This window comes from Pan troglodytes, chromosome 6, assembly GCF_028858775.2.
Source record: "Pan troglodytes isolate AG18354 chromosome 6, NHGRI_mPanTro3-v2.0_pri, whole genome shotgun sequence".
NCBI classification, from domain to species: domain Eukaryota; kingdom Metazoa; phylum Chordata; class Mammalia; order Primates; family Hominidae; genus Pan; species Pan troglodytes.
The window spans coordinates 87,808,396-87,821,799 of NC_072404.2; the positions used below are offsets into that span (position 1 = coordinate 87,808,396).

Genomic DNA, 13,404 nt, shown 5'->3' on the forward strand with positions numbered 1-13,404 from the left:
ATAAAAGAGTTCCTCTTTCTCCACAACCACACCAGCAATGAGGGGGCTCACCAGAAAAACTGATTTATTCACAGGCATCTGGAAATGAATTACTCTGAGCAAGAAGTTACTAAATCTGAACTTGGTATGCTACTCCAAATCCCCTGGCCAACACTTCTATTATTCCAGCCCACATTCAAATAGGTCATGAGATATTTGGACTTAGCTTTCAAACACAAGGTGCCATTTCAAAAAATTCTCTTGTCTTAAGACGGAATTTGGGTCCTCAAAATGAGACCTTCTCATGTTAGCTCCATTCTCTATATTTTATACAATAATTTAAATATGTATATTTGTATGCATATATATTTATGTGTAGGCTTATGTGCACACTAAAACATACACAGACACCCATACCCACCTCTGCGAGAAAACTGCTCATGGTGTGTATCATTAAAACTCAACATGAAGAGGTTACGACAGATAACTAAAGACAAGCTTTATCAAGGAGTCAATGACCCACAGAGAAGTAACACACAGTGTCTCGTAGAGTGAAATCTTTTACCTTGCCATTTAACAGTGTGGGTGATTCAGTAGGTGAAGATATGGGTCAAAGGGCATCTGATCTGGCTTAAAAACAGTCACTCAATCTGATGGTTACTAGGAGATATTAGACATAAAACATTGTTATCTCTCAACCCTTTGTTCAGCTCTGTGACATCATTCTGCTGCCCTGGTGCCCCTTCCCATCACTATCATTGGCACCTTGCTTCTGTGGCTAACCTGATAAGGGCTATGAAAACATGTGTAGGTCCCTGAGCACCAGCAGCTGTTGAAAGAAGTGGGACAAGAGAGTTAGAAGAGAGACTGTATGTTTGAGCCCAGAAGAGCTGTATTTCTTGAATTTTGGTCATTAATACACTACCGTCAGGATTTTTGTCACAACTGCATGCCATCTGCACTATTGTTTACTTAATATTTTCTTTGAATTGATCCACAATTAAACTTACAAAATATAAACAGGAAAACTTTGTGCCATTCCATAAAAGGAAAAACAGCATGTCTCAACAGAAAGGGCAAACAACAATAAATATAAATACGATGGAAATAAAACAACTGGACTCAATTTTGACTCAATACCATTGTCTTCAAAAGTTCTAAGCAGAGTCTTGCTCCATTAGTTTAATTGCTGCCTGTGGCTTGGAAGTGTTCCAACATTAAATACTGATTTTGTATAGAATAAGTACCTATTTTTGTAGCCTTCCTGTTCTTCCTATCTGAACGCGTGTGGCTTCAAAATTTTTTTGAGATGCTTACTGGCCTAAAAACTATACTTCCTAATACTTAATTACAATCAGGGGGCTCATTTGCTAAATATAACAATTGGTAAGAGTTTGGTATAGACATTATCACTTAACCGAGACTTTCAGACCTGAGGTTTGGGATAACCAGGTAATCAGAAGAGAATTAAAAGTAACTTTCTCACTGTGATCTTATTTAATCTACAGCTGCAGTTTCTTTGCACTTCAAATCATCCCTTATAGCATATTTTACAGACTTTCGATAACACTGTCTTAGAGGACTACATCTATAGCAGCAGTTACATAAATGGATCTTCATATTTTTCTTGAATAATTATGAACATATTTGATTCATTCAGGACAATATCCTTTGTAGAAGTCAATGGAATTTTTTTTTTGAAAAATGTGAGAATGTTCCTTTAACATTCCCATGACTTTCTTCATAATTACTTCCTAGTTATCTTTACAATAAGTTATTTCCTCCACCCATGTTATCAAATCATACTAGTATGAGGGCTGTATTGTGATGAACAATACAAAATATTGATGCATAACATTCGTATGATTTAAACAATACTAACTCCTTTCAATCTTGGGAATTCATTAAAATGCAAGACATTTTAGGATATATTCTTTTGAATTATTTATAACCTTCACACACCCTCAGGGCAGAATAAAGGGGAAAGAAATGTCTTGTTAGAAATATAAAAGATGGGAAGTTATTCATACCTTGAAATTGCCCCATTTAGGAATAAATTAATCAACTCAAATAAATGTTCTATAATTTTGCTTTCATTAATAAGATGACTAAGTTGAATGCAGCATGCACAAAGCACACGCCTCATTGTGATGAAAGTGTTTTTTAGACAGGATGCTGAGGCTTCTAGGAGTTGAAAACATTCTTAGGAAGACTGTGTGATTAAAACAGGTCTTTATTAACTTGAGGGTGACAAGAACATTTCTCATTTTCTCTGCTTACTTTTTTTTCCTTGCACTTTTTGTCACTTTTGTTGGCACAGATAGCAAATACAGTCTCAGAATTGGAAGGAGAGTAATTTCCACAAGGTGACAAAATGATTAGTGATGCAGCAGGGACGTGGAACTAAGGTCATCCCAACTCTTCATCTAGTTTGTTTTCTAGCATGGGCAGTCATTAGTCTACTCATTCATTCAATACTTGGTCTGGCATAGTGATATATTCAAGCAATAGCGAGAAGAACAGGGACTTCGAGCTTCATGCTCTAATTGCTGAACCATGATACATGTTGTAATAGCGATATGATTTTCACATAATGATAGGGCATGACAAGTAAGAAAAGACAGAAAGCGGCAGGTGGTAGTAGTAGTAGTGAAATGTTGACATCAAGGTCATTTCTAGAAATATTTCTACATGCACCAGCCACAGTGCAACCCGTTCAGAATTAAAGTGAACTCACTGCTTTGCTGAACTTCTCTCCATCAGTTTAGTTCCCACTTGTGGCTTGGAAGTGTTCCAGTGTTAAATATTGATTTTGTGCAGAATAAGTGCCTATTTTTGTGCCCTTCCTATTCATCATATCCAAATGGGTGTGACTTCAGAAATTTTTTGAGGTGCTTGCTTCCTTAAATAATATACATTGCTAATATTGCATTAGAAACGAGAGGGTTCCTCCTGGTGTTTAGAATGCAAAGGAAAAACAAAAAGGGAACTGCTTTTTAACCTACTTAACATTTGAGTGCATTAGAATAATGCAGTGTCAGTCTCCAAAGGGGTTTATAGTTCTTGATGGGGAGATTGAGCATAGAACTAGTAAATTTCAGAGCTTCCCGTGAGAATGACAGAAGTAATATGAGTAGTGGTTGGGAGACCAGAGGCTGGTGCCTGCCTCTTTGGATTTGAATCCTGACATTGCCTCTTAAATAGCTGAGGAAGCTTGGGCATGTTATAGTTTACCTATGCCTCAGTTTCCCAATCTGTAAAATGGGGATAATCATGGTACCAGCCTCACAGAGATTTGTTGTGAGGATTAAATGAGTTTCTGCATAAAGCACTGGGAATTGTCTGGTACAGAGTAAGTACTACATGACTGGGCACTTTTGGCAACACTGATGGATGGTAAAGCTTCTTTCCTGGATCAGGGCTTTTGATACACAAATATATGTTGTATCATTCAAAGGGTGACAGGCAGAATTTTCCCACATTATGCACCATGAACTTCCCTTTCTGGAGGATATCATTATAGGACTAGTATGCTTGGGATACGTGCTTGAGGCATTTAAAAATATTTCACAATGGAGAATCACATCTATCACACGATCTTGACTTCAAGGTTTCCTTTATTTCCAAGATCTGGTTGAATCCTGAGGGATACTGATGTAACAATATCTTTGTAATATAATGGTGTTGACTATGATGTTGATGATAGAAACTAACGTTGCTTGGGCCAGACACTTTACTGAGTGTGGACTGTGTTCTATTTCATTTACTCTATACAAAAACTCTATGAGGTATTATTATCCATACTTTAAAATGAGGAAATGGAGACTTAGAAGGTAAAATAACTTGATCAAGCTCACAAATTAAGTAGCAGAATCAGTACATAAATCCAGTTTTATTTGACCCCAAAGCCCATACTTCCAAGCAGGAAATGGTACTCTCTCCCTGATTTTGGTGGTAATAACCGGGGAAGTGATAGTAGGAGCAATGCATATTAAAGAGCTTTGAAAACTGTGGAGCACAGTATGAAGACAGGGTATTATTAATAGCACTAAAATTATGCTTATGATTATTTTTGTTTAATTCTAGGATAAGAACACTATACTATCTATGTGCTAATAGTTTTGAAAAGTCCCTAAAATAAATAGTTGAAAATATAAAACCCACAGTTCTTAAGTATAAAAATGTACCTTTTTCTGGGAAAAAAACAAGTATGCAGTGTTTAATTAATTTTGATAATAAAGACATAATCTTTTCACGGGAGACTTTGTATGTAGAATGTAAAAAGCAACCATCCCTTTAAGAAATATAGAGAAAAATTCAGTTAAACAGGTATACCGGGCCACTAGATACCAAGTACCAGGTACACAGGCTATAAAATGTCTAGTAATTTGAAAATGCCTTTTGAGTAAGTACTAAAGTTACTGAAGACTAATACAAAAATACATAATTTTGATGTGAACATTCAGATGTAAAAAAGTTATGTTAGTATTTATTAGCATATTTTTAAAATTTAGAAAATAAGGTCATTTCAGTCTCTTGCATATTATTAGCTGATTGGGTTTCTCCTGAAAAAAAAAATCGCACTTGCTTTTATGTCAAAACTAAAGAAATAATTTTTGAAATTTTTTTACTTGTAATGTATATATCATCATGTTCACTGTAAGTTGAATGTTAATAGCCTCTTTCTTCTGTTCTTTGTATTCTCTGAGGTTTTATTTTTAGTTTTCAATGGGTAATCTCACAATGTCACAGCTCTCCTGACTTTGCCACATCCAGACCTAAATCTGCCAGATCTCCTTTGCATAATGAACAATGTGAATATTTCTCGACATGTACAGCAGTTAAAACACCAAGGTACTGCAGGGACAGGTGCAATGCAAATACACAGATGGAGAAACTGAAAGACTTCATTAACGTCATATAATCTCACTAATGATCAACTCTTTAAGGGAAGCTCTTTCTTCAGGGATAAAAGGAGAGAAAGCAACTAGAACAATTCTGTATAAAGGAATCACTGTTTCCCCAGGCTCTTGGCATTAGGTACCTGCCAGAATGGCAAAAGCTTTGTATCTGTTCATTTCTTTCTTGCAATAATGTCCTTGGGTAGTTCTTCCTCCTAGTCTTTTCAGATGATATCTTAGGCCTCTTCTCTTTTGCTCTGTATGTGTCCTCAGGTGAGCTAGTCAACTTGCCCAAATGTCACTTCACTTGAAACATCACTGACATGCTTCCCAGCCATACCTCCCCCGCCGACCTCCGGATCCCCATTGGGTGGCCAGTGCAATGCTGAACAGTTATCATGTGTCAGGCAGTATGCTAAACTCTTCATAGACATTATCCCAGATAATTTCTACCAAAAATCCCAGAGGATTAGTAAAATTATCGCCATTTTATATTTGAGACCAGGGAGGTTTTCTTTAGTAATCTGGAAACACAAAAAATGTAATCCCTTTAACATGACATTTGTTGAAATATTTTTATAGATTTCCTTTGTCCTGTTCCTCTTTTACACGACATTTTTTCCCCTTTTTATTGGTATATAATAGTGGTCCATATTTTGGGGATACATGTGATATTTTGATACATGTATACAAGTATAATGATAAAATCGGGATAACTGGGCTACCTATCACCCAACACATTTATCTTTTGTGTTGAAATGACTGATATCATAAATACAACCTCCACATCTGGATTAACATGTCAGAGCTGTCACTGTACCATGTGCCCCAAACTGACCTGTCTACCATTCTCTATATATACCCTGACTAACAGAGCATAATGTGATCACTCTATCGCATGAGTAGGAAACCGACAGGATCAACATACCTCAAGTTGTTTTTGGTTTTGTTTTGATTTTTATTAGCATTTGCATCAGGCTTTTGATACATCGAGCTTATGATCCATAGACTCTACCAAGAACTTTTCCCCCCATTTGAGCCATTTCTTAAGGAGATCCCTTCCTTTCTCTATACATGAAACTCATTTTTAAGACCTGATTTCAGTACCACTACACAGCTATTAGAATGATTAAAATACAAAACACTGGCTACAAATGCCGTGGAGCAATAGAAACTCTCATTCATTGCTGGTAGGAATGCAAAATTGTACAGCCTCTTTGGAAGGCAGTTTGGCAGTTTCTTACAACCCTAAACACGGTCTTATCATATGATCCAGCAATCGCATTCCTGGTTATTTATCCAAATGAGTTCAAAACTTATGTCCACACAAAAACCTGCATGTGAATGTTTGTAGCAACTTAATTCATATTAGCCAAAAACTAGAAGTAACCAATATGCCTTTCATAGGTTTAACGGATAAACAAACCATGGTGCAGCCACAGAATAGAACATTATTTAGAGATAAAACGCAATGAGCTCTCAATCCATGAAAAGTCATAAAAGTACCTTAAATGCCCACCACTAAGGGAAAGAAGTCTGAAAGGCTACATACTATATGACTTCAACTATGTGACATTCTGGAAAAGGCAAAACTATAGAGATATAAAAAGATCAGTGGTTAAGGGTTGGAAAGGGAGAAGGGATGAACGGGTGGAGCACAGGGGGTTTCTAGGGCATTGAAACTATATTCTGTATAATACTTTAATATTGGAAACACAGCATTATGCATTTGTCAAAACCGGCAGAACTGTACAACACAAACAGGGAACCCGAAAGTAAACAATGGACTTTAGTTAATAATAATGTATCAATATTGGCTTTCAAATGTAACAAATATACCACATTAATGCAAGATATTAATAAAGGGGAAACTGTATATGTGTGTGGAGGGAGGGTGGGGCAGGTATATGGAACTCTCTGCACTTTCTGTTCAAGTTTTCTATAAACATAAAGCTGTTCTATAAAACAGTCTATGAATTAAACAAATTTTTTAGGAAACTTGAATTCAGAAATGTCTACTTATCTGTTGTTATACTGGTTTCTTACTAGTTTCTCATTGGGTAATTAAGAAATATTGATTCTGTCATTTTATCCTATTAATAGTTATTTCTAGCTCTGAGTCATCTACAATTGTAATAAACATACCTTGCTTCTAGCATTCATGTAATACAACAATGTAGACAGAATAAGACCATCTTACTTCAGACTATAATCTCTTTAGGTACAACTTTTCAACCAGTTTTAAATATGCCCATTATTTAACCCCAATTTCTCTCACCCACAAAAATATCCTGAAAGATTATGTTAATATTTTAATGAAAATAAAAATATATTATGCAGAGCACATTACCTGGCCCACAGCTGTTACTTATTAAATTGTGGCTATTGTTAGTATTTTCCTGCCATAATATAGTCGCTATACCAACACATAATTGTTAGTTTGTTATTTCTCATGTTCAGTGATGTTAGTCTGGCTTCTAAGGATCACCATATTATGTGCTAAGTGCTCAAGAGTAATCTGTTTAATTATTTTTTTCGTCTTTTCTTTCAAAGATTGACACTAAGTCTACCTATTTTTTGTTTACAAAAGCTACCCACATTTGCCCTTTTAGGAATCAGTAATACCCTAATGTTTTTTCCCATTTCAATCACTTTCAGAATCTGGGTCTGGGCATTTGAACTACTTTAAAGAGACCCACTCGATATTTTCTTACAGCTCTCAGGGCCATCTTTGTCAACTTGAGATGAAAGATGCACCTAGTCAACTTGTTTCAGTTGCTTCTACATGATGTACTTTTTTTTTTTTCTACTCTTTGCCCTTTGAAGACAATGTCCATTCAAGGAGAAGATGCAACAAGCCAGGAGTCATAGTTCTGCTTTCTATTTTACCTTTAATATTAGAGTAGTGGTGAATTTCTTCCTATACATGTTATAAAGAGTGATTTTTGTTGTTATTGGTGGTGTGGCATTTGCTGTCAGCTCAGCTTATGCTATACTTTGAGGCTTTTTATAAGTTTGTGCCATATTAACCCTGGGACATATTCTACCTTCCATCTCCCTTAAACGTCCTTTTAAAACCTCTAATTCTATGTAAGAATCCTTCATTCTCTAATAAACTTGAGTAAAGTGGCATTTTTCAGGGACTTTTACAGTCATCACTTATGCATTTATTTTTTTAAAAATTACTGAGCACATACTCTAGGCTAAGCATTGTGCCAGGCATTGCGAAAATTGACATTACTAAGACCCAATCTATTTTCAGGAATTTGACTCTATAATCAATACTCCATAAACATTTGTTGAACACCTGCTATGTGCTAGGACAAAAAGACTTGTGTAAATTTATTCCGGTATAGTACAATAACTATATCAACAGGAAGACATACAAAATACAGTGGTTTCAGAGGAGGGTGTGATGAACCCTACGGACGTAGGGATGGGAGAAAGCCAGGAAAATCTTCTAGGAAGACAATATATTCAATCTAGGTTTCAAAAAGGAGAAGTTCACAGCTAAGAAGAAAGGAAAAGGGAGTCTAGTGGAGAGTATGATACCAACCATAGTTAAATACTAGGATGGGTCATTTTGCTTTTTGAATTATCCTCTTTTAGTATTCTGAAGAAAGGAGATGGTTTACCTTTTCCTACAGGGAACATCAACCAATGTAAGCGTGAACACATCTGTAAGAGACATACATTTAGCAACAATCTGCAAGTCGGTGCAAAAGTTTTCTGGAAGATCAGATTTCTACAGTTATTAAGATGATTGCTTTTCTGAGCAGCTCTTAGGACCCCTGTGAACTGCAATGAATATCCTCTTTGCTTTCAGTTCACTATGTTTGAGGATGTCAGGGAGAGCTGCTTTCCACCTACTAGCCCTGCCCCGCTTTAGGTGTCAGCAAACTAGTTGGTTACTTGTAGCAATTGGCACATAGTTGGCTTTCACAGTGTCAAACTCAATCCTTCTTCTCAAACTCTTTTACATCTTCAGGCCATGATGAAACGTTTTCTATGTTGTTTTATTCCCTTATCATAGAGTCAAGAAGGATGCTTTGGGAATTCTTTTGGAGGAAAAGATTAAGAAGTCAGATTCTCCTAGGTTCAAATCCGGGCCTTAGGTTGGAAACCAGAATCTACCATTTACTGGCTGATGGACCTTTGAACAAGATATTTCAGCTCTGTGAGTCTCAGTTTCCTTATTTTCCAAATTGGAATAATAAGGTCTACTGAGGTCCTTCTGAGGATTTTGTAATATAATATATCTTAAAATGTTTAGCAGAGTTCTAGACATATGACATATTAAAACATGATAGTCCATGTTCTTTTAATAAAAGTAATAAAAAGGAGAAAGGGAGAGAAAAAGACCAACACTTGTACAGACCTTTCAGAGGTAGCAGGTGGTATGTTAGACATTTTACATATTATCTCATTTAATCCTCACAGTAATGTAATAATCAATTCTATTTTTATAGACTAAAAATACAGCTCATGACAATGATGTAAATTGTCCCAGGGCACAGACTAGTCAGTGTAAGAGCTGAGATTCAAATCCACTTCTGTATCTCCAAAGCCTATGTGTGCTTTTCAATACATTATACTTAGAAAAATAAAGATTTTTGCACAAGTATATTCAATAATCTCCAAAGTCTTTAATAATATGCACAAACTTAAGAAATTATTTTCATGTTCTGTAATGCTGAATTTATAGTCTACATATAGTTTAAATGGAATAAAAGAGTAGGCTGGGCGTGGTGGCTAATGCTTGTAATCCCAGCACTTTGGGAGGCTAAGGCGGGCAGATCATGAGGTCAGGAGATCGATACCATCCTGGCCAACATGGTGAAACACCGTCTCTACTAAAAATACAGTAATTAGCTGCATGTGGTGGCACACCCCTGTAATCCCAGCTGCTCGGGAGGCTGAGGCAGGAGAATCACTTGAACTAGGCAGTCGGAGGTTGCAGTGAGCTGAGATCATGCCACTGCACTCCAGCCTGGAGACAGGGCGAAACTCGGTCTCAAAAAAAAAAAAAAAAAAAAAAAAAAAAAAAAAAAAAAAAGAATAAAAGAGTAAAATTGAATCAAGTATCTTATGTTCCTGTTGAAACCATATTGTTCTAATATTTTCAACACCACAGGCTTGAAGGGCAGTCACATAGTAAAACCACTAATTTTGAAACTACTGGCAAGATGAAGGATTGCTTTATGAAGTTTATGTATTTGTTTTGATGTAAGTTTATGGGTGTGTGCATATATAAGTTTATATATACTTTTCCCATTTTCCATTTTATACAATTAAATAATAGTTTAAATTATGTTACATGAGTAACAACTAATAGTTTACAAAGGTAAAGGTAAATCATCTTTGCTGCAATCTGTTTTTTGTTAGTTTTTTTTTTTTTTGAGACAGAGTCTCACTCTGTTACCCAGGCTGGAGTGCAGTGGCACGATCTCGGCTCACTGCAAGCTCCGCCTCCTGGGTTCATGCCATTCTCCTGCTTCAGCCTCCCGAGTAGGTGGGACTACAGGCGCCCACCACCACGCCTGGCTAATTTTTTGTATTTTTAGTAGAGACGGTGTTTCTCCGTGTTAGCCAGGATGGTCTAGATCTCCTGACCTCGTGATCCGCCCGCCTTGGCTTCCCAAAGTGTTGGGATTACAGGCGTGAGCCACTGGGCCAGGCTCATTACTTTTTTTCTGAAGGAAATAAAAATCTAAAAATTCAAATGTAAGAGCAACCAAAGTTATGATTGTCTTTAACTTAGAAGCTGTTGACTGATAATACTGAGTTTGATAAAAGAGCATTCAAAGTACATTTGCACTTTTTAAACAGTAAAATAATTATTTTTATATTTCATAAGTAAACATAGAAACTGCTTCTACACTTCTGTCAATCCATGTTTAACAAATGTATACCAGATTGATAATTAAAATCCTTGAGATATGGCAAGGCAACTTTTGAATATAATCAATATAAAACATTTCATTAAGAGTTGCATAATAATCTGCAGTAGATAGAACCATTTAAAAGCAGAATTCTCATCTTGTCATTATTACCTAGATACACTTTGCATAAACTTTGGTGAGTAGAGAGTCTTGAGCAAAAGGTAGTATTAACACTTTTATGGCTCATTTCCTTTTTTAGTTACATCTATGAGGGCTCTAAAAATGGAGTCTTTAAATTAATTATAAATGCAGAGGCTGAATATTTAAAACCTCTTAAGAGCAAAGGTATTTTCAATTACTTCATACTTACATATTTTGGAAAATACACTGATATGGGACATATTCCACGAATTTAATATTCCTCCATTTTCTTGTTAAATGAGCATGGTGAGCAGTAGAGATAAAGATTACTTTAATTAAGTGTGCAATGAATCCCATAAAACTTAATTGAACACTTTATTTTCATGCAGATATTTTCTCTTACTCAAATGTTTTTCAGCTATGCTGTATGCAATCATTTTAAATCTAATATTTCAACGAATAAGCAAAGGTTTTAAGACAATTCCGTGTCTTCAAATTCCTTATGGCATTTGAGAATGACCTTTAGATTCTGAAAAGGTGAGTGTTTTACATTTATTTAAGCTGACAAGAAAAACATAGAAGTACCTCTAAACCAAATCAGTGTTTAGAATAGCCAGAGCCATTTTGGTGAATGCAGAAATAGTGATGGCTGCAGATTTCACAAGTGCTGAATTACTTACCATGAATGGACATCTGTTGGGCTGCACCCCAGGGCATTTATTTTGCCTGTCTTCTAGTGTTTCCCAAAGAGACAACACAAGACAAGAATTTAATATCCAACCCCTGTGTATAGCTGGCTTTGACTCTGCCAATTACTATTCTTCCAATAAATGTGATATGGCATCATGTGATTATACTTATTCTTCCAATAAATTACACAGAAACATCCAGAAACAAATCCTATAACCATCTGAAATTTGGTTGGTTAGCCAAAAGGTCTGCTGGCAGATCACAGAAAACAACTGAGTGTGTGAATCAATGTAGTGAGGTAACTTATGCAGGTCACACATGTTCACTGTGAAACTTCCCTTTAGCTCAGCAATTAGAAAAAGAATTCTACATTTAACTGCATGGTTACTACATTTGGTAAAAACAAGGTACTCGTTCTAAGTGTCATTTCAAACTGATAGTTCTTTTGAAAATTCTAACTCAGATTTCCATGTTGTTAATGAATTGTGGCAAAATATTGCCATTTAAGTTGCCAACACATGTCAGAGATAGATGATATACACACACGGTATGGCAGACGCACCTGCCAGCAATAACTTAGGCACACACTGAGAATGACAGTGTGGTCTAAGAAGGGGTGTTCAGAGTTTCAAGTTAAGGAATCTTTGAATGGCCAACCTGGAGGTTTACTCCTTATTTACAAAGGATATCTGAATACCTAGCCCATTTCTTGGAACGCAGGATGTGCAAGGCACTGAGGCCCTTTGCTTTGGGTTAAATGGAGGTTGCTAGGTGGAGGTTGCTAAGTGAAAATGCTATATAACCTGCATACTTTTTACAAATGGTAGCTGTTATCCTGTCCAGCCTGCCACTCCTGGACACTACCCTATATGTAAGTCCTCAATAAACCTTATGTCTTATTCACTGGCTTTGGGTCTCTTCTTCAACCTCTCAGACAGGGTGCCATCACTATTGGAGTCAATAAGGATCTGGTAAAACACACACACACACACACACACACACACACACACACACACATACTCTTCTTTTTAAAAAATCTTTCCTGGCCTTTCATGCTTTGACTTTCTTCATTCTTTCTAACAACCTTTCTATCTACCTATCCTCTTTTCATCCCCCCATTGAGTTTTTTTAAATCTCTTTTACCATCTTTTCTCACATCTTTCTGCCCGTATTTCATTCTATGTCAGTTTATCCAGTCATTGTTTTAACATTCAATATATATTTGAGTGCCTACTGTTTGCGAAGAGGTGGACATATTACCTGTGCTAGGTCAATAAAAATATTTTTAACTCTTCGAATAATTTGATAAATAAAAGCACTCTAAGAGAGGGTTTGTTTCCTTATTGGTTTACATTTTGGTGAGTAATTTAAGTGTATAAGTAAGAAAACATTAAAAATACAAAAAAGAAAATAGATTCCTGGACACGTGTGTGTGCGTGTGTGTGTGTGTGCGTGTGTGTGTGTTGGGATATATTGCTCTTGGTTAGAAGAATCAGATTTATTAGTTTTTCTGTATTTTCATATTTTGTATAGCTTTAATCTTTAACCAGTTTAGAGTACAGTAATTTTATGTTGCTAGTATAGCCTAAAACAAAGATTTTTCCTGGTTTTGGATTTAGAGCTTTTCAAAATTTCACTGAAGAGAAGTGATGTAAAAAAGAAACAGCAGGCCAGACGCAGTGGCTCATGCCTGTAATCCCAGCACTTTGGGAAGCTGAGGTGGGCGGATCACCTGAGGTCGGGAGTCCGAGAGCAGCCTGACCAACATGGAGAAACCCCGTCTCTACTAAAAACACAAAATTAGCTGGGCG

At 36.2% G+C, this 13,404-nt stretch overlaps 1 protein-coding gene and 1 long non-coding RNA gene across 15 annotated transcripts in view; both read right to left on the reverse strand.

Moving 5' to 3' along the window:
* The window catches only part of LOC129135524 (uncharacterized), a 50,664-nt gene extending 40,778 nt beyond the window's left edge, over positions 1-9,886 (reverse strand). The window contains exon 1 of the long non-coding RNA XR_010158571.1: positions 545-9,886. This is a non-coding gene — a long non-coding RNA (uncharacterized LOC129135524). The remainder of the gene's footprint in view (positions 1-544) is intronic.
* Positions 1-13,404, reverse strand: part of MAGI2 (membrane associated guanylate kinase, WW and PDZ domain containing 2) — a 1,434,944-nt gene that overhangs the window by 430,420 nt on the left and 991,120 nt on the right. The window lies entirely within an intron of this gene.